Below are 20,270 nucleotides of genomic sequence, written 5' to 3' on the forward strand. Positions count from 1 at the left end.
GTTCAGTGGGCTGATTGCACTGTGTTGATCCCCGCACCCCCTAGCACCGCCAGTAGGGACCCATCTCCTCTAGCACTGAGCCAAAAATAACCCCTGAGCACAACTGGGATGACTCAAAACCTATTGATAATTAAATTTGTTAAATAAATTCAATTCATTAAATAAAGTCTACACATCACTGCCATTTTTATATATTCACAGAAATATATAAAAATCTCTGCAATAAATTTTAGAATAGTTCTTTGAAATCTCTGCAATCAATTTCATAATATTTCATCACCCCTGGAAGAAGCCTTTTCCCTTTTAGCTATCGTTTCCAGTTCCTCCACTTTTTGCATCTCTGTGCAGCCTTGAATCTGCGTACCTGGACATTTTCTATTGTGAGGAGGTGACAGAAAAGCAAGTGGCTGCTAAAAGATAGCTAGGAAGCAGGGGAGACACTCCAAGGTCAGGGTGCCAGGGAAACAACCTGCATATATAACATACATTGCTCTCTCCAGTGCCAGAAAGAAAAAATTTATCCCAATTAACCAATCAAAGCCAACCGTTTAACTTCTAGCTTCTGTACTGAAATTGTGCTTGCTTGCTTTGGGGAATGAGAAAATTGATTGATGTCACCAAGAAGAATGCAATAAGGAATGTTTAAAAACTTGACTGGACTCAGATTTGGGGCTGTTTATTGTGCCGAGGCCCTGGCCCTCAGGCTGGGAAGCCCCTGCAGGTTAATAAAGTCTCTTCAATTCGGCAGACAAGTGTGTTCCAGATTTCTTGGGTAATCTCTCACCCGGCAATAATATAAAAGGGATTAGGCAGCATGTGGCTCTTCATGTACAACTGGCTTCCAAGTTTTATCTTTGTAGCATTATATGAAATTTGTATTGATTTGTTATTTATGCTCCTCTGCCCTTCTTTCTGGAGATGTTATTGTTGCAACGAGTGGGGAGCAGACACCCCATTGGCTGCCATGGCACTGCCCCGGAGCCACACCCCTGGGGAAGATAGGGCTTGCACACCCTTCAGTGGGGGCTCTGCACTGTCGTCCCACTGTGCTCACAGGGTCACCCCCTTTGCTACAGTGCCCACACACAGCTGGCTGCGGTGAAGCCGAAAGTGGCTTGTGATGCCAGGGAATCGCAGACAGCAGAACTGCCAGGATCACCATCAGCTGTGTAGTGACACAAGGGACCAAACTCCCGGCCTCACACTCACAAGTCAAGGCCCTTCATCCAGTAAGCCATCTATCCGCTTTTTTTTTTCAGTTTTTGTGCTCAGGCTTTACTCCTGGTCCTGTGCTCAGGGATCACTCCTGGTGGTGCTCAGGTCTCCAAATTTAATGCCAAGGAACAAACCGGGGTCATCTTTTCATAAGGAAAGAGTCTTTCTTGTCTTATCCGGCTCCTGTGATGCACAGCCTCAGGACTGCTTTAAGGGCAGTCAAAGCTAGAGTCACTGTATCATTACATCACTGTCATCCCGTTGTTCATTGATTTATTCAAGGGGCACCAATAGCGGGCATGATTTGTCCCAGCCTTGAGATTTTAGCAGCCTCTCCTTACTCATCTTCCCCAACGCTACCATATTGGAGGCTCTTTCGGGATCAGGGGAATGAGACCCATTATTGTTACTGTTCTTGGCATATCAAATACACCATGGGGAGCTTGCCAGGCTCTGCCATGCGGGCAGGGTACTCTCGGTAGCTTTCAGGGCTCTCCAAAACCAGATTACGGGATGAAAAGTCACAGGGGAGTGGGAAGGGGTGTCTCTGCTTGCTGCTCTCCCTCCTACACAACTCCCCCACTCTCCTCCCTGAAGCCCCAGGGCTGACAACAATGGTTCATAACCCCACAAGCCCATGCTCCCCCTCCCGACATTCTACTGGAACCAGCAGAGAAAAATATGGGGGAGTGGGGGGGAGGGGGCACAGTCTGTTCTTGTCTGTGTAGATCAGCCAGTTCTCCAAGGGAAAGCATCCTGATTTTAGCATGAGTCCATTTCTAGGATATAAATATGCCACCTCAAGAGTTCAAGCTTGCTGCAGGGGCTAGAAAGAGGCTTGGGCTACCCTGTGAGCACTAACACAGGGTTGGTGGGAGAAGAGGGAGGCCAGGGACTAGCCTCCCCCAGTCCCCATCCCCCTGCTGTCCACCCTCTGCAAGAGGTAGCTGGACCCTGAGCCTCCTCACCCCTCCCACCCCAATGCTGAGCTCCTCACCTGCCCGCCTCCCACCTCCTCAGGCCCAGGATTGGGATCAGCTCCTTGATGACCTGGGCCTCTGGGGTATCTCAGTATCCCTAATTAGTTTCCTCTCCCAGTTTTTCCCTAGAGGCCTTTCAAATCCTTGCAGGAAGTGCCACCTGCCTCCCATTGGATTCAAGCAGGAAGATTCTCTCTCTCTCTCTCTCTCTCTCTCTCTCTCTCTCTCTCTCTGTCTTTGTCTGTCTCTGTCTTTCTGTCTTTGTCTGTCTCTCTCTGTCTCTCTGTCTGTCTCTGTCTCTGTCTCTCTGTCTCTCTCTGTCTTTCTGTCTTTGTCTCTCTTTCTGTCTTTGTCTGTCTCTCTCTGTCTCTGTCTCTGTCTTTGTCGGTCTGTCTGTCTGTCTGTCTGTCTGTCTGTCTGTCTCTCTCTCTATCTAACCAAGAAAAGGGAAGGCCTCTCTGAAATGCTAATGTTGGAGTAGAAGGACCAGGGATCAAGAAGTGATTTGTGAGTTTGGTCTCGTCACTGTCTCTCCAGGTCCCCTATTCCCATGCCCAGTAACCGTCTTCCTCCAATTCTGTTCCCTGCAGTATTACTGGGGTCTGGTTTTGGTTTTTAATGGATGAAAAATAAATGCTGAATCGTACATAATCAGGCCCATCTCTTGCTTTTCTTCTGCTCTGTAAAGAGTGTTCCTTGTTCCTATGACTCTCACTAATGTTCCTTCATTACTCATCTGAGCCTTCTGTTGGGCCCAGTGAGCCAGTACTAGCAAGAACGAGGTAAAAGTCCTACCACCAAAATTACAGTCCTCCAGAGAAAAAGGAAAAAAGTAAAGGGGGGGGACGTAGGAATTCTCTTATGAAAATTGCTGGGTTGGAAGCTGTGTGGATAATTTACATACATTTAGAAAATGAATCCAAGTCTATGAAATAAAAATAAGCATAACTTGCTACCATTGTACTTAAATTCAATGGGAAGGCCAAATTAGTTGAAATAGCATTCTGAGTTTGGGTCACCCTGGAGAGCAAATACCAGCTCTTGGTGCTGCCTGGTGGGTCTGGGTTCCTGTCACTCTGCCCTCAGGCCTGCTGGCCATGGGGGTTCATGAGCTCCTCTCCCAGGGACCCCCTTCCTCCCACCAACTGTGTGTGGAGGTGCATGGGAGTCAGTTTAGTAGAAAGAACAGCTTCTTTATGGAGATTAAGATGAGAGTATTTTTTTAATTAGGGCAGGGATTTGGGTCCACAAATACTCCCAACTGTGGACTTAGGGTTCACTCCCAGAGGTACTTAGGAAACCATGCTCCAGGAACCATTTAGTGCCGGGGTCAATTCTATGCCTTCTGCATGCAAAACATGTGGTCAGCCCTTTGAGCTTTATTTGGGGGGGATGAAGGGGGCTCTGGGGGCCCACACCCAGCTGTGTTCAGGGGCTACTCCTGGCTCTGTGCTCAAGGATCGCTTTTGGCTGTGCCCAGGAGATCATAAGTGGTGCCAGGGATGATGCATGGAAGACAAGCACCCAAATCCCTGTACTATCTCTCTATCCCAGGAATATATTTTTTTAATACAAAGCTCAAACCACATATTCCATATAGCACGTAGCGCTGTAGCACTGTCCTCCCGTTGTTTATCGATTTGCTCTAACAGGCACCAGTAACGTCTCCATTGTTAGACTTGTTACTGTTTTTTGGCATATCAAATACAACACGGGGAGCTTGCCAGGCTCTGCCGTGCAGGAGGAATACTCTCCGTAGCTTGCCGGGCTCATATTCCATATATTATGTATTTATATTACTCATTTATTTTGAGGTTTGGGGCTACACCAGGTTTCCTTGGGGCTACTCTCTGCTTTGTGCTAGGTCAGGGGGCAGGAGGAGAGTGAGTCAATTCATACAGTGCTCAGGGAATATGCAGTATCAGAGCTTGAACCTGGGCTTCCCACGTGCAAAGCATGAGTGCCAGCCCACTGTGTCATCTCTCTAGTCCCAACATAACAGTTTTTATGGTGATGGGGGCAGGGGCAATCCCAACAAGTACTCAGGAGGGCAGGGAAAAGGGGACTTCTTGGTCATCACTGTTCAATGTGAAGACCCGCAAATCTAGTGGGGACCCACCACAAGGAAGACATACACCTCAATCCCTGTACTGTCTCTCCAGCACCCCAGATTCACATATCAATCCTGCCTTAGAAAAGCAAGATTGCCCTTAATATGATAAAGTGGGTAGGACTCATCTAGTCAGCTGCCATAAAAGGAACAAAATCTGGGCCTCTTGAACAGGAGGAACTCTTCAGCAGATGCCTCAGATGGGGCCGCCTCACTCTGCTGCTGGATGCCTGCTGGGCCGCTTGTCTGCAGATTGGGAACTTGCCTCATCCTGAGCAGAGAAGTTTGTAAGTCTACAACTGTACCTCATGGTGTTTCACTAATTAAAAAAAAAAAAAGAATACGTCTCTTTGTAGAGACATCCCACTTGTTTTCTTTTTCTAGAGAACCCTACCCAAGTTTGAAATTAGGATTGGGTTTGGAGTGTAGAGAAAAGGAGGTTGAGAGAGATAGCAGAGGAAGTAATGGGTTTATCTTGTGTATGGTTGACCCCAGTTACATCCCTGATCCCTCCAAGAGTAACCCCTGAGCGCAGAGCCAGGAATACCTCCTGAGCACTGCTGCCTCTAAACCAAACACACACACACAACACACACACACACACACACACACACACACACACACACACACACACACACACACCAAAAATGAGAGAAAGGACAAGAATCAGTGCTGGAGTTGGAATAAAAGTTGGAGTTAAGGAGTTAAGGTTAGAGTTAAGGAACACACGAGCAGGCCATTAATCTCCCCCAGGTTTGAGACTTGGATATGAGTGGACAGGATTGGGTTGATTTCTAAAGGACAGTTGGAAGTGTCAGTAAGTGGGAGCTTTAGTTACTGTTCCTCATGCTCCCTAATTATCTGTACGCATCTCTTTCTTCTTTTGGCTTTGGGTTTCAGGTTTCTGTAAAATCAGAATTTAGTGGTGGAAACTTTGTCCTTATAGGAGAACTTAAGTCACATCCCCTGGAAGTGTTGCCACTGCACTATCCATTTCCCACCTCTTCTTGGCCAAAGGCTACTGATATTATCTGTTCTGGAAACACTCACATCAAGAGCCTGTGCTAGAGACTTTTACAACTAGTCATTCACTCCGGCTATACACCCATCTCAGAGAAGCCAGTAGACATCATAGTCTTCTCTAAAAGGTGGTTACACACCTCTCCTCCACCTTGTGCCAGCTGCTACTGCCTGACACCCTGGGCTGCCCAACTCAGAACTGCTTTGCAAAAACAGAGGGGATGATTTTGAGTCTTTCTTATTGGAACATTATTATTCTTTGTGGTTGACCCATCTTTGATTCATACAACACCCAACAATGGAAATTACTTAACCTCTTCCCTACAAGTTTGACATCCTGCACCTCTGCCATTCGATGCTCAGCCTGTGGTCCTGAGAACACTTGTCTATGTTTTCCTGTTGGCCTTGCACAGCTCTGAGGCCCTGCTCAGTAGGAATGTAAGTTCCTGACAGGTACAGGACCTGGGTTAGTGCCCCTTAAAGGAGTCTTACTGGCTTTGAGCTTGCTACTAAACACAGAATCCAGCTAGCTTGATTCATGTGTCTGGCCTCCAGAATCCTCTGAGGATGGAGAACAGGACTACCCTTAGCCCATGTCCTAGCTCATGCCTCTTAGTTTGGGGTAACCAAGCCAGGGCAGAAGCAGTTCTGCTTAAGGTATGGACCCAATCTGAATGCAATGACAATACTTGCATCTGTGCAATCATGAACAATTTTGCAATACACAATCTCACAGTGATTCGATTTAAAAAAAAAAAGGCAAATCACGCTGAAACTCTGAAGAGTTAGAACTAGACTGCTTAGTAACATTGTAGTTTTGTTAACCTTTCATAATGTTTTCTAAGATTTATTAAATTCAATTTTAAGTTCAAAAAATAATTGCATCTGAATTGCTTTAGCCAACCTGACTCCCCCACCCCCTACCAGAAGCTGCCTGTATAGGGGGCCACCCAGGAAGACTTTCTGTAGCACTGGGATGGAGTAGGAGTCTGCCTCAGCCTCAGGTGGTGGCCCCAGCAGCATTCACACTGATTCCCAACTTCTTCTTCAGAGATGGTAACTAACAGTCACTAGCTGTTAAGGTTTCCAGTAGGACAGACTATCCTGAATGCCTTGTCTGGATCCTCTTATGCAATCCTTACAATAACTCTGGGAAAGGGACAAAAATCAAGGGGGAAAGAAGAGAATGATAAGTAATGGGATCAGGGCTTCAGATATGCTGGTGATTTGGGTGAGTGGTATAGTCATATATCCAAAATACAGACTCAACAACACTGAAAAACATGAGATCTAAGCTGCAACCACTAGAACTTTGTCATGTGCCTGTCAAGTTGACAGGCAGAAATGGGTTAGGGGTTGGGGTGGGGAGGGAATATGGGAACATTGGTAGAGGGAAGTTGGCACTGGTGGTGGGATTGGTGTTGAAATATTATATGTCTAAAGCTCCATTATTCAAATTTTTATTAAAGAACATTGTAAATCAAAGTTCTTTAATAAAAAATTTAAAAAAACCAATAATACTGTGAAGGAGATATTTCCCCCTTCATGCTGAGGGGTAATTAAGGCACAGAAATGGTAAACAACATGCCCATAGTCACAGAGCTTGTATATGATGGAGCTCAGATGGGACCCAGTACAGCTGCTGAGGTCGGTGCTTTAGAGCCTGGAGGAAATTTTATTATTATTATTTTTTTTTGTTTGGAGACCATACCCAGTAAGGCTCAGGGCTACTCCCAATGTAGTATTCAGGGGACCATGCAGTGCTAGGAATAAAAGCTGGGGCTCCAACCAAACAAAGGATGTTTGAAGGATCCTCCCAGGAGGGGAGATGCATGTTGAAAGTAGACTATGGACTGAACATTTTTGCCACTCAAAGCCTCTTTGGCAGACCACAACACCCAAAAGAAGAGAGAGAACACAAGGGATTGCCCTGCCACAGAGACAGGGTGGGATGGGAGGGATGGGGGTGGGAAGGATATTATCCATGGTGGTGGAAAATGGGCACTGGTGGAGGGATGGGTATTTGATCATTGTATAATCGAAACCCAAGCACAAAAAATTGTAAATCTACAACTGTAAAAAAAAATATTTGGAGAAAAAGAAAAAGTCATAGAAAAATATATTAACTACATGTCAAAAAAATATAAAGCAATAGTTGTATTCATAAAAAAAAAAACCTGGGGCTCCAAATTGCTAAACATGCTCTAGTCCTTCGAGCCATCTCCCCATCCCTCGAGACATTTTCAGCTGTCGCTACTGCAGTGAAGGTCAGAAATATTATCAAATATTCTACTTTGTTTAGCATATACTCAACCTGACATGTCAATGGTGCAGAGTTGGAAAAGACTGCTCTAATTCTAAATATTTTTCATTTTCTCATTTAGTCCTCATAAGCCCTCATTATAGGTGCAAAAATTAAAACTTGTACTGAGAGTAATTAATTTATTCAAGGTCCCATTATTACCAAACTCAAGTGTGGTTTGGCACTCAAAGGTCAATTACTCAAAAGACCAGAGTTCATTAATGGGTCACAGATATAGAGAGATAGTACAATGGCTAGGGTAAGCTGCATGTAGTATGCTTAGGTTTGAACCCTGGTACTACATATGTTCCCTAGAGCACCACCAAGTGTGATTCCTGAACAGAGTCAGCAGAAGTAATTTCTGAGCACCATGGGGTGTGCTCCTACCCCTAAAAAAGAGTTGAATAGAGGGAAAAGAGCTTATTTAGGGGCTAGCAACCTGATAAGATGGCAGTCTCATGCCCCCACACACACACAAATTATCCCAATCAGAACAATTTTTAAATAAACTAGAGGGGATTGGGAAGTAAGATAGAAATTTATGGTTATCTACAGAGAAGAGGGTTCTGGCTCGAGGCCATTTGTGCTGGCACCAGTGGTTAATGGATCTGTGAGGAATGGTGAGCTGTTCCTTATGACATAGCCAGGCAATCATCCTTTCCCAGAGTCTGCAAGATAACCTTGAAGAGTCCATCTGGAGCGCCTGCTGTTGCCTCTTCCCCAAGAGGCTGGAAATGGACAGTAGGGTGGCCACACTTCCACAAGGCTCTTTGGTGAGGACAAAGTTTCCACCACTAAATTCTATGATTTCATAGAAGAATCCTGAAGCCCAATGCCAAAAGAAGAAAGAGGTACGTTGGAGATAAGTAGGGAGAAAGAGTCGCCATAATTAAGGCTCCAACATACCCACTGACACTTTCAACTGTCTTTTAGAAATAAATCCCCTCCCATCTCCCACCCCCATCATCCCTTTCAGTCTCAAATCTGGGGGAGACAAATGCCCTGACCCTGAGTTCTTTTCCTTCAACATCAAACTGAGAGCGCATGAGAGCATGATTGAGGGATAGAGCAAAGACCAAGGAGGAAATAGATATGAGACATACACATGTGAGACAGAAGATGAGTCTCTAATGCTTTCTTATTTACAATTCCCCACTGTCCATGCCTCCTTACATTTCTATGGAAATGGGTATTGAATCCAATCTGGCTACTTTTTGCTGGATAGGGACAGTCTGGAATTTGGAATGGAAGAGGTCAGCATAATGGGAGAAAAAACCCTCTGTCCCTTTTAGGGGAAAACCCTCACAAGGGGAGCTGTTTCCAATTGAGATTTTCCACTTGCCCTAACTTCTTTCTTACACCTAACTGTAAAGCAAACTAGATCCAGATTCCAGATGCTTCTACTGTGGACTGGATTCCAGTTGGTACTTAAGGCAATAGGTTTATAAATCAGGTTTATTCACCTGCAAATAATGTTGTGTTTGTTGGAATCAGATGGTCTGTGTTTATATGTTAGTTTTAGTCCCTGTGACATTTGTTCATTTTAATAACCTTGTGAGAAGTTGGGCACTTACTCAGACCAAGATATTTCTTGTGAATAGAGTCATTGTAAGAAGGAAAGTTGGGACAGAACAACCTTACCTGGAGGAGAAAATATCCCCTGCAAGGAAATTCCCATTTTCTACTTAGCACCCTTCCATAAAAGATACCTTTTACCTAACACATATTTGTAGATAGAAGATTTTTTGCTTCTGGCTTGCTCTTCAAGTCTATGCTCTCCCTTGAACATGTACTTTGCTTGCTTATCTCTTTCTTCGCTTGCCTTTTTCTGCTCTAAAAAGCCTATGTATATTCTCTCTTAACGCGAACTTCTCCCTTTATGCCCCCTCACATCTTTCTGATTAAGTTTCAATATAAGCAAGAGTGACAGAACAGTGAGTAAGGACCTTACTTTGCATACAGGCAACCCAGTTCAATCCCAGGCATCACATATGGCCCCTTGAGCCTGCCAGGAGTGATTCCTGAGCTCTGAGTCAAGAGTAAGCTCTGATCACTGTCAGGTGTGGGGAAAGAAGGATGGAAGGAAGGAAGGAAGGAAGGAAGGAAGGAAGGAAGGAAGGAAGGAAGGAAGGAAGGGAGGGAAATTTTGCTTCTTTTTCATTCCACATTCTTCAGAAATTCCCTAACTTTAGAAGCTGATTTCTTCAATTACTTCATATAATAGTATCTCAATCCTGATAATGATTAGTCCAATTAAAGAATTGTGGCTAAATCTTTCTTGTAGAATTTTTTTTTAAAAAAAAAAAGACAGTTCTGTAGAAATAAAGGGGTGAGGGAACAAAAATAGAAATAATCCAAAATTCCCACCGAGAGTTCCAAGGACAGTCGTAGAGAACTATTCCTAGATATCAGTAAGAATATCTTCAGAAGGCAAGTTTTCCTGGGATGCCATGACTGCTGATGTTCAGAAAAACAGCACAAATTTTGTCCAGGCAAAATAACTCTGACAATGTTTGTGTAGTCTGTGTCAAGCTCTCCATTTCTAGAGAGGAGCATGGTCTCCTTGCTTAATCAGTCTATGTAAAAAAAAATCCCTAAAAATTGGAAATATCAGTTCAGAAAAATCATATCCAGAAATTAAAAACATTTTGGGTTATTTTATAAGTGAAAAAGTAAGAAGACTAGATCTGTAGAGTCACTAAAAATTGCATATTACTGAAACGCTTCTTCTATATGTTCTCACATCTATATTACAGAATAATAATTATAGTAACAGAGTTTGCACAAACATAGCAAAAACAGAGATCATCATAAGTTGTTTTGCTATAACTCATAATATGTAGAACCAGTGAACAAGGCAGTTTCTCCCAGGGAGAGATTATCACACATCTCATCTGTAGACCTCAGGTCAATCTGCTTATTTTTTTCATCGTTCCATCCTTCCTTCCTTTCTTTCCCATTCTTTCACTCCCTCCCATTTTATTAGGGCTGGTGTGTGTGTGTGGGGGGGGGATGTTAGGCCATATTGGTGGGACTCAAGGCTTACTCCTGGCTCTGTGCTCAGGGATCACTTCTGATAGTGCTTGAGGGTCCATATATGGTGCCAGAGATCAACACTTTCAGGAAGTTTTATATTATGTTAAAAGGTTTTACACTTTCTATACAAGTGACATTGAAACAACCTATTTAATCAAAGTAGCTCAGATGTCAAGAGCAATAAAACTTACTATTGCAAATAAGGTTAAACTTGTTCATAATCAAAACTATTATAATTAAGTTATTCTATTGCACATAATATCTGTTTTCTAATTAGATAACTTAAACAAATCATAAACTCCTTCTTATATTGGTTTTTGCACTGCATCCAGTTCAGGGCTTACTCCTGGCTCTCCACTGAGGGATCACTCATGGTGCGCTTGGGGGACCATATGGGGTACCAGGGATCAAACCTGGGCTAGTCTCATGCAAGGCAAGTATCTTACCCACTATCTCTATGACCCCAGAAACCATAAATTAAGAATATTTTTGACCTTTCAGAAAATGAGAGACATCTAAGCTAACTTTGTACATGTACATTACTCATTTTAAATTTTAATTTTAAGGTTGTGAAGAGTGACTACAGGGTTTAAGTATCCCATTAACTTAGTTTGAATCCCTCACACCACATATGGTCTTCTAAGCACCACCAGGGATCTCTCACAGAGCCAGGAATAGCCCCTGAGCACTGCCCGTGTGACCACCACCTAAAAAAAAATTAGTTTTAAAAAATTTTACAGCAACCCATTTGATCTGATTTAACTTGACCATGTAGTTTCTCTTATTAAGATCCTCTTTTACAAACCTCCTTTATACTTGCCTTTTTGATTTACTAAGTTCCTTCAACTTTGTTCCATCTTTTGGAAAAGTAATTTATTGATCCTTTCTTCATTTAAAATTTCTCTCTCTCTCTCTCTCTCTCTCTCTCTCTCTCTCTCTCTCTCTCTCTCTCTCTCTCTCTCTCTCTTCCTGTGTAGACTTCTCACACTGTAAGGAGACTGAAAGGGAGCAGTAAGAAGTTTCATATTTTTTAGAAGTTCTTTTTTTTTAGCTGATTTAACTGTGTCATTCCATAATTATACTGAACTTGTATTTTGTTTGCTTGTTTTGTTTTGTGGCCATAGCCAGCTGTGCTCAGGGCTTACTCCTGAGTCTGCACTCAGGGATCATTCCTGGCAAGCTTGGGGGAATATATAGGGTGCCAGGGATCGAACTCAGGTGAGTCGTGTGCAATGCAAGTGCCCTACCCACTGTACTATCACTCTGACCCCAGTAGTTTTTATTTTGAAATGACTCTATTTAGATTTATTTGTTTTCCTCTTCATCTCTAGTTGTTTTCATGGTCAATCAAATTGCCACATTCAAAGTTAGTGAGACATTATTTTGTCCAATCTTAGCAGAAGTAAGAATATTATTTTTATCAAACTTCAAAGGTTTTTTTTTAATGCTCAGTCATATGTGCAGCTCAGATAGTCAAAACAAAGTCTTATGTACAAGCTAAGTTTGCGTCTTTAAAAGTGACCTTTGAGGCTCGCTCTTCAAGCCCAACTTTTCCCTTGAACACTCTCTGGCTTGCTTGCCTGTTTCTTTGCTTGCCTATTTCCACTCTGGAGAAGACTGTGTTCTCTCTTGAACACCCACTTCTCTATTTCTCTCCCCTCGCATCTTTCTAAATAAATCTCAATAAAAACTATTTTGCTTCAGGAGGAAAAAAAAAGACAACCTTTGAAAATACAATCTAGAGAGAAAGAATGAAGTCTTATATTGTCTAAGTCTTATATTGTTTAATGTAGTTTGAAGGTTAAATGCCCCTTTGTCTTGTATAACATTCTGTATAACACTCTGTCTTCCACCCTTTCTTAGAAATAACCCATTTTAACCTTGAAACAGAGTTCTTCTATCAAAATGTTTTTATTTCCATGCTTCTCCTCACTATAAATGAACATTCTGTTCTCCTGATCCTTTGCTATATTTTTTTTCTCTAATTTCTATTAACTTTGCTTTGTAAAACATTTCAAATTGTCTGACCCTTAAAACCCCAATTTCCTAACTTCAAAACTGAGCTGTCACCAAAGGGAAATCATCACTGTTCCAGACCCCTTTTGTGGAGGGAGGAACTGGTCGGCAGAAGAAGCTTGTGACTGCAGGCAGAGGGTCAAGCCTTTGTTTCAGAGGTGGGACCTCTCCTCCCTGGATAGTCAACCGTCTCTCCTCTCAGAAAGTCATCCAAGTTGCCTAGAATTTTACATCTCAGTGCTTTTGTTTTCATTTTTGTTTTTTAATCTCAAAGGCCTCCATGCGTTGGAGCTGGTGTAGGTCTCAGACAATGTCTTCCTCCAACCTCGAAGATCCCCTCTCTTTCTGCCTACAACAGGCCCTCCATCCGCATCTAATTGGTTATACTACCTTAGAACTAGAGTTGGTTTGTCAAGATCTGATAAATGGGATGAATTGAGCTACCATATGCACAAGCTTTATATTCTTGCATCAGAACTTCTCTCAGAGGGGTCCTGCTGAGTTATGTAGAGAGGGAAAGGCATGGCTCATATCCCTGAGAGTAAAACTGGGGAAGAAAAAGATGGGAAAAAAACAGCAATCTTTTGAAGGGAGGGGGGAGTGCACAATGGGCAGTGCTCAGGGTTTACTCCTGGCTCAGGATTTTTTTTTTTTTTTGCTTTTTGGGTCACACCCAGCAATGCTCAGGGGTTACTCCTGACTTTGCACTCAGAAATTACTCCTGGCGGTGCTTGGGGGACCATATGGGATACTGGGGATCAAACCTGGGTCGGCCACTTGCAAGGCAAATGCCCTACCAGCTGTGCTATCACTCTGGCCCCTCCTGGCTCAGGATTACACTTGGCAGTGCTCAGAGGATCATATGTAGTGCCAGGGATCAAACCCCTTCCGGAAGTTTTAGTTTGTACATTAAAAGGCTTAAAACTTCTATATAGGGTGCTAGGGAGATAAAACTGCACTAAGGCACCTGCCTTGCACACAGCTGACCCAGGTTTGATCCCTGGAAGCCCAAGTGGTCTCCTGGGCACCACCAGGAGTGAACCCTTAGGAGAGAAACCCAGCAGTAACCCCCAAGCATTCCCAGGTATGCCCCCCAAAAGCCTTCTATACAAGTTATTATGAAACAATATTAAATTATCCATTTAATCAAAGTGGCACAGATGTCGAAAGTAATAAAACTTATTATTGCAAATAAGGCTATGCTGATTTCTAATCGAGACTATTTAGTTAAGCCCATGAAGTAATTTCTATGACTCCACATAATCTCTGTTTTCAAGGCAGATAACTGCAGGAGCAGTGACAAAGAAGATGGGCCTCTCCAGAGTGAAAAGAACCCAAAATATACACTCCAAGCAGGGATGCAAACTAAATCCAGGCCGTGAGGGTGCCTGATGTGAAACAAAGAAATAGAATAGATAAAGTAAACATCAGCAGCTACTCTGCTTTACCAGGCAGTTCCCAGGCAGCACCAAGAGAGCTCTCAGAACATCTCTTCCTGTTCTACCTTTAGATTCATTAAAAACACAGAAGGGGCCAGGGAGATGGCTCAGAGGACCAGAGCACACCTGAATGTAGGAGCACAGGCTCCTCCTGACAGGGCATGGTCCCTGAGCACCCTCAGAAGTGTCCTCCTTCAAAGAAAACAAAAAACATAAACGGCACTGAGATAGAGATTTCTAAGTGAAGGAAGAAGGTTACAATGCGATTCCTACACTCTACTACTAGGAATAAGGCAACACTATGGTAACAGGAATAAGATCGGTGGTGTGGCCAGGAGGGAGAAGTACAGGTTTTTCAAGCAATGAAAATAGTTTGTCATGAATCATGAATCACGACCATCCTGTTATTCGTCAATTGCCTCGAGCAGGCCCCAGTAACGTCTCCTTCATCCTAGCCCTGAGATTTTTAACAAAGTGCTATATTCAAGGCTCTTTAGGAGAATGAGACCCATCATTGTTACTGGTATTTGGCATATTGGGTACGCCATGGGGAGTTTGCCAGACTCTGCCATGTGGGCAGGTTACATTCAGTAGCCTGCCAGTTTGTCCAAAGTAGGAATGAGATAATAAGATGTCATAAGATGTCACGCGGCCGCGAATGCGGCCACGCGGTCCCAGGAGCTGGTTTTTATAGTCTCTGAGTCTTGGCCGTTGATGGGATTACACGGTGCCAGGGGGCCAGTTGGTGGGTGTGACCCCCGTCTACTGGAATTCGGAGGCTCTGGGTGGAGGATGCTCAGCCCCGATCCGAGTAGGCTTGGAGATCTCGGCCCCGGAACCCGCGTGGCTTTGTCCCTCTGCCAGTACCTTCATGTGTGCGGAGAGTGGTCTCAGCATGGTGGTGGCTGGTCCTGGAGGTCTTCGGCTGCCGGAACCCTGGTCGGGGCGGGGAGGAAAGCTCAACCCGCTCCCCTCCAAGGGGCCCCGGCGAGGACAGCTAGGCACAGGGGCAGGAGACTGCACTGTTCTCTTCCGGGAGCTGGTTTTTATAGTCTCTGAGTCTTGGCCGTTGATGGGATTACACGGTGCCAGGGGCCAGTTGGTGGGTGTGACCCCCGCCTACTGGAATTCGGAGGCTCTGGGTGGAGGATGCTCAGCCCCGATCCGAGTACGCTTGGAGATCTCAGCCCCGGGACCTGCTTGCCTTTGTTCCTCTGCTGGTACCTTCAGGTGTGTGGAGAGTGGTCTCAGCATGGTGGTGGCTGGTCCTGGAGGTCTTCAGCTACCGGAGACGGGGTCAGGGCGGGGCAGAAAGCTCAACCCTCTCCCCTCCAAGGGGCCCTGGTGAGGACAGCCAGGAGCTGTCATACAAAATAGTTTGTCATACAAAATAGTTTGTATGATATTATAATGAGGGGGTACCAGTCATCATGCATTTTCTAAACCCATAGAATGCGCAGCACCAAGACTGAACCCTAACATCAACTGTGGGCCTGGGTAATAACAAGTTGATATAGGTTTCTCAATTGTCCTTTGGAAGGGTACAACAGAGAAGATACAGAGAAGCTGTGTGCAAGGACAGAGGGAATAGAGAGAGCCGACTCCGTACTCCTTCTCAAGTTAGTTGTGAAACCAAAACGCTGAAAAAACGAAGACCTTAAACGCATGTGCGCACACACACACACACACACACACACACACACACACACACACAACAAGCATACAGAGAGAGAGAGAGAGAGAGAGAGAGAGATACACATGAGTAATCTAGGAATCGCTCAGGACTTGCAAGCCCTTTATTTATTCATGGCCCAAAACTAGTTGAGAGCCTACAGTAGACCAGGACTATGGAAATGCAACAGGAGCAGAAATGTCTCCAGACCTTCGTTTTTAGTTTCTTGGTTTTTTTTTTTTTTTTTTTGGCAGAGGTTGGGGGAAAGGGTGGAGGGCAGAAAGAAGGCACACCCAGCTGTGCTTAGGGAACCATGAGGTGCTGGGGATTGAACCCAGACCTTTACGGGCTAAGCATGCACTTCTGTCCTTGAAGCCATCAACTCTGTCCCTCCAGACCCTGATTTAAGTGTTTTGCTCAGTGCCTCAGGGTGGGTTGACTCTACAGAGAGGATCAGAATGAAAAGGAGCTGGGTTCTAGGAGACTGGTGTTATGTACTGGGAGGGTGGTGGCACCCAGAGCTGTGTAGTATCAGGACTCCTCAAGATCTGTCCTGACCTGCCCTTCATTTAGGATCAAGTGCAAATTCCACTGGCTCCAAGGACTCCCATGAGCCCCACTGTCTGAATGCCAAGGCCAGATCCCTCCTTTTTTATTGTTGGGTTGTTGGTTTTGGGGAGGATGGAGTTCATACTGACAGTTCTCAGGGCTAGCTCCATCTCTGGGCTCAAGGATCACTCCTAGAGGGCTCAGGGTCCATATGGGGTGCTGAGGATTAAGCCCAGGTCAGCCACATGCAAGACAAGCACACCGGTTGCGTACTATCTCTCTGAGCTCCTTGGCCAGATCCCTCTTACCCCACACAGTCACACCTGAAGTCAGCATACATCAAAACAAAGAAAAGAATCATTTTAAATTATGTGTCCTTGTACATTTTATATTTATGTGAAACATAAATATCCTTCCAATCTTTCAGTGTGGAGTCAAGACCTTTCTTTGTTTGTAGGGGCTGAAGCGATAGCACAGTGGGTAGGGCGTTTGCTTGCACGCAGCTGACCCGGGTTCAATTTCCAGCATTCTGTATGGTCCCCTGAGTAACTCCAGGAGTAATTCTTGAGTGCAGAGCCAGGAGTAACCCCTGTGCATGGCCGGCTATGACCCAAAAAGCAATTTGCTCGAGCGGGCCCAGTAACGTCTCCATTGGAGACTTTGTTGTTACTGTGTCTGGCATATCGAATACTCTCGGTAGCTTGCCGGGCTCTCCGAGAGGGTCGGAGGAATCGAACTCGGGTCGGCCATGTTGGCCGCGTGTAAGGCAATAAATAAATAAATAAATAAATAAAATAATTTTTTTGCTTGTAAGTCTACCAAGCCTGGAGTCCTCCCTGTAGGAGGGTATCCACTTTCATCAGAGACATCCAGTCTTCATTATTTTTTATAGAAAAGACACTGAACTCCTCTGGGTTCAGGATCCAGGTTTTTCTATGTATATTCCCCAATATTTTGACACTCTCACTCACATCTATTTTGTTTTGTTTTGTTTTTTGTTTTTGGTATGACTCACCTCTGAAGCATGTAGTATTTTCAAGACATTTTTGACACTCATTTTTTCAGTTTATATAATATTAATTAAATTATGTTAAGCACAATAACCAAGCAAAAAACTTTCATTAAAAAAAAAAATCCTGAAGTCCTTTGACAGTTCCCAGGACATCAGAACTAAATCATTTTATCACTTTAACAACCTAAATTACTGTGAAATTTTTTAAAAAATCTCTGAATACATCTCTCTGCTCAGCTTCCACTGCTAGAAGGGCTGGCACACCTCATTAGTATACTAGTACTGCCCACATTTGCTAGCAAGTCCCACCCCACACCCCCACACTCACTGCCCACATTTGCTAGCAAGTCCCACCCCACACCCCCACACTCACCCCACCCCTCCAACAAGAGCTGCTAAGTCCTCTCTGGCACACTACCAGGTGTTTGTCAGGTTTCCCCTGTTCTCTTAAAGGGAAACATTCCTATTAGAGATGCTGAGAACACCGCTGCCATTCGTTAATATGGACATGTCAACAGGAAGTCAGGCCGGAGAGATGATGCATGAGGGTGGAGATAAAAGCTCTGCTCCCAGCATTCCCATGGGTACCCAGACTAACCCATGGGAAAAGAGTCCCAAACAAATGACCTCCTCTGCTCTGCTTGCATGGACAGAGTGTTTCCACACAATTCATTTGTCTTAAGTTTTCCCTAAGGGCCAGAGAGTTAGAGACAGGGGCTGTTGATCTTACTTTCTGGGAGTTGTGTATTCCCAGCAAAGTGTGAATTCCCAGTAAAGTAAGGATTTGTATACAGGCTTAAAATATTTCTGATGGGGCAGGGGTGGTGGTTCAAAGAGATGAGTACATACTGTGAATGGGGGAGCCCTGGGTGTGGTCACAGTCATATGGCTCCCCAAGTACCATCAGTGTGACTCCAAAACAAACAGTACAAATAATAATGAAACATTTCTAAAGTCTGCCGTGTGTTGGGCTAAAAAATCATGGGGAGCTGCTGGGATATCTCAGCAATAAGGTACCTATCAGCAGTTAATATGCTAGTTTCATTCCCAGACCACGAGTTCCCTGAGTATTTCTTAGAACAGCTTGGAGACTCCCAAGCACTGGTGGGTGTGACTCTGGAGTTACAGATCCTCCAGGATGACCCGGATATCCCCAAGAGGGTTCAAGCAGCATCAAATCATCTGGCCTTCACTCTGATCCCTCAGTCCAGTTGAACAAATATCATCAGTAGGAACTCCAGGCCTCCTGAGCACTGTTTAAAAGGACCACTCCTAAAACAAGGGGGAGGGACTTTTTATTCCACTCCATACTAAATCTATATGTCTATATGGGCATAAATATAAAAAGTAGATTCAATTGTTTGTTTCTTTGTTGTTGTTGTTGTTGTTGTTGTTGTTGTTCTTTGTTTCGGGGTCATACCCAATGATACTCAGGAGTATCCTGAGTTCCTCTGAGGAGAGTTTAACTCCAAACGACTAAGTCCTACGCTTTCTGTGTGGCAGAGGAATCTGAGATGGACAAGAAAGAGCCGAGGAGCCCTGAAGACAGTAAGAGAGGCAGGAGAGCGGTCAGCCAGTCTGAAGGAGAGAAGGAAGAACATTTGCTCATCCCCGAGCGCTCTGTACAACAGACCCGTGACCCTGTCAAGCAGCTGATGGATGGCAAGTAAAGGCCCACAGGATGCCATGGGTCAGAGTGGGGTGGGTGTGGCCAACAGCCATGTGGTGGAAGTGACCAGTGTCTAGCAGATTCACAGGAACATGTCAAGCTACCTTCATCCAGATGAGCAAAAGGTGAGCAATGATGTCAGAGGTAGCTGATCAGGTCAGAATGGTAACCATGAGCATCACCTCCTCCTGACAGATGCCTGTCTGTCCAACCTGTAATGGAAAGAGACCAGAACTCATGGTGAGAGGGCTTTCATTACCATAGGATGGGGAGTGAGAGTGGGAGAGGAACAAATCTACTACCAAAGTTGTCATCTCTTCAGTCCTAGGCCAGCTAGGGAAACGAAAAGGTGACAAAATGAATAAAAATGATGGTTAAGTCCAAAAGCAAAGCATCCCCCTCACAAAATGACCCATAAATATCCCTTCTCAAGGGATCTAGGACATGTCCCCCATCATAAGCATCTCATCCCCACCACAAGACACAGAAGTGACAGTGTCAGGGACACTATGGACAGATGCAGCAGCACAGAAATTAAGATGAGAGGGTCAGAAGGAATATGGGCCAAAGATCTGGTTCCAGTTCAACTGATAGCCCAGTGACGTCTGAAGCCAGAGCAGAAAGCATCAAGGGGCCAGACTGCAGCAAGCATTCTTGCACACATTAAGCTCAGGGAAAGAGAGAGCAAGAGTGCAGTGTGCAACTCAGTCTCCTACTTAAATGCCTATGTTACAGCCTGGTAGACCTCAAGTGCATTTTGGTTTTTTGTTTTGTTTGGTTTGGTTTGGTTTGGTTTTGGATCACACCCGGAGATGCTCAGGGGTCACTCCTGGCTCTGCACTCAGGAATTACCCCGGCAGCACTCAGCTAAATTGAAATTAAGCACAATTAGAAATCAATTTCTCAGTCACGTTGATCACATCCCACATGGGATGCTGGGAATCGAACCCAGGTCAACCATGTGCAAGGGAAATGCCCTACCCGCTGTGCTATTGCTCCAGCCCCATCAAGTACATTTTGGAAGGTCCCCTTTGTGTGTCTGAGACCCTAGTGCCCATCTCACAACTATGCTCCACAGAGCCTGGTGCGTCCTCCTGGACTCAGTCCCTTTCTGGTTTAGGATCCTCAGGATTAGACAGAAAATTACAATCAGAATATAGAGAGTCACCACCACTATCTCGCCTCTTCCTCAGTTTTTTTCAGTGTCAGAGGAAGCAAACCCAGTCTCAGGCATACTAGGCAGGTACTTT

The sequence above is a fragment of the Sorex fumeus genome, unplaced genomic scaffold (genome assembly GCF_029834395.1).
Source record: "Sorex fumeus unplaced genomic scaffold, SorFum_2.1 ptg000007l, whole genome shotgun sequence".
NCBI classification, from domain to species: Eukaryota; Metazoa; Chordata; class Mammalia; order Eulipotyphla; family Soricidae; genus Sorex; species Sorex fumeus.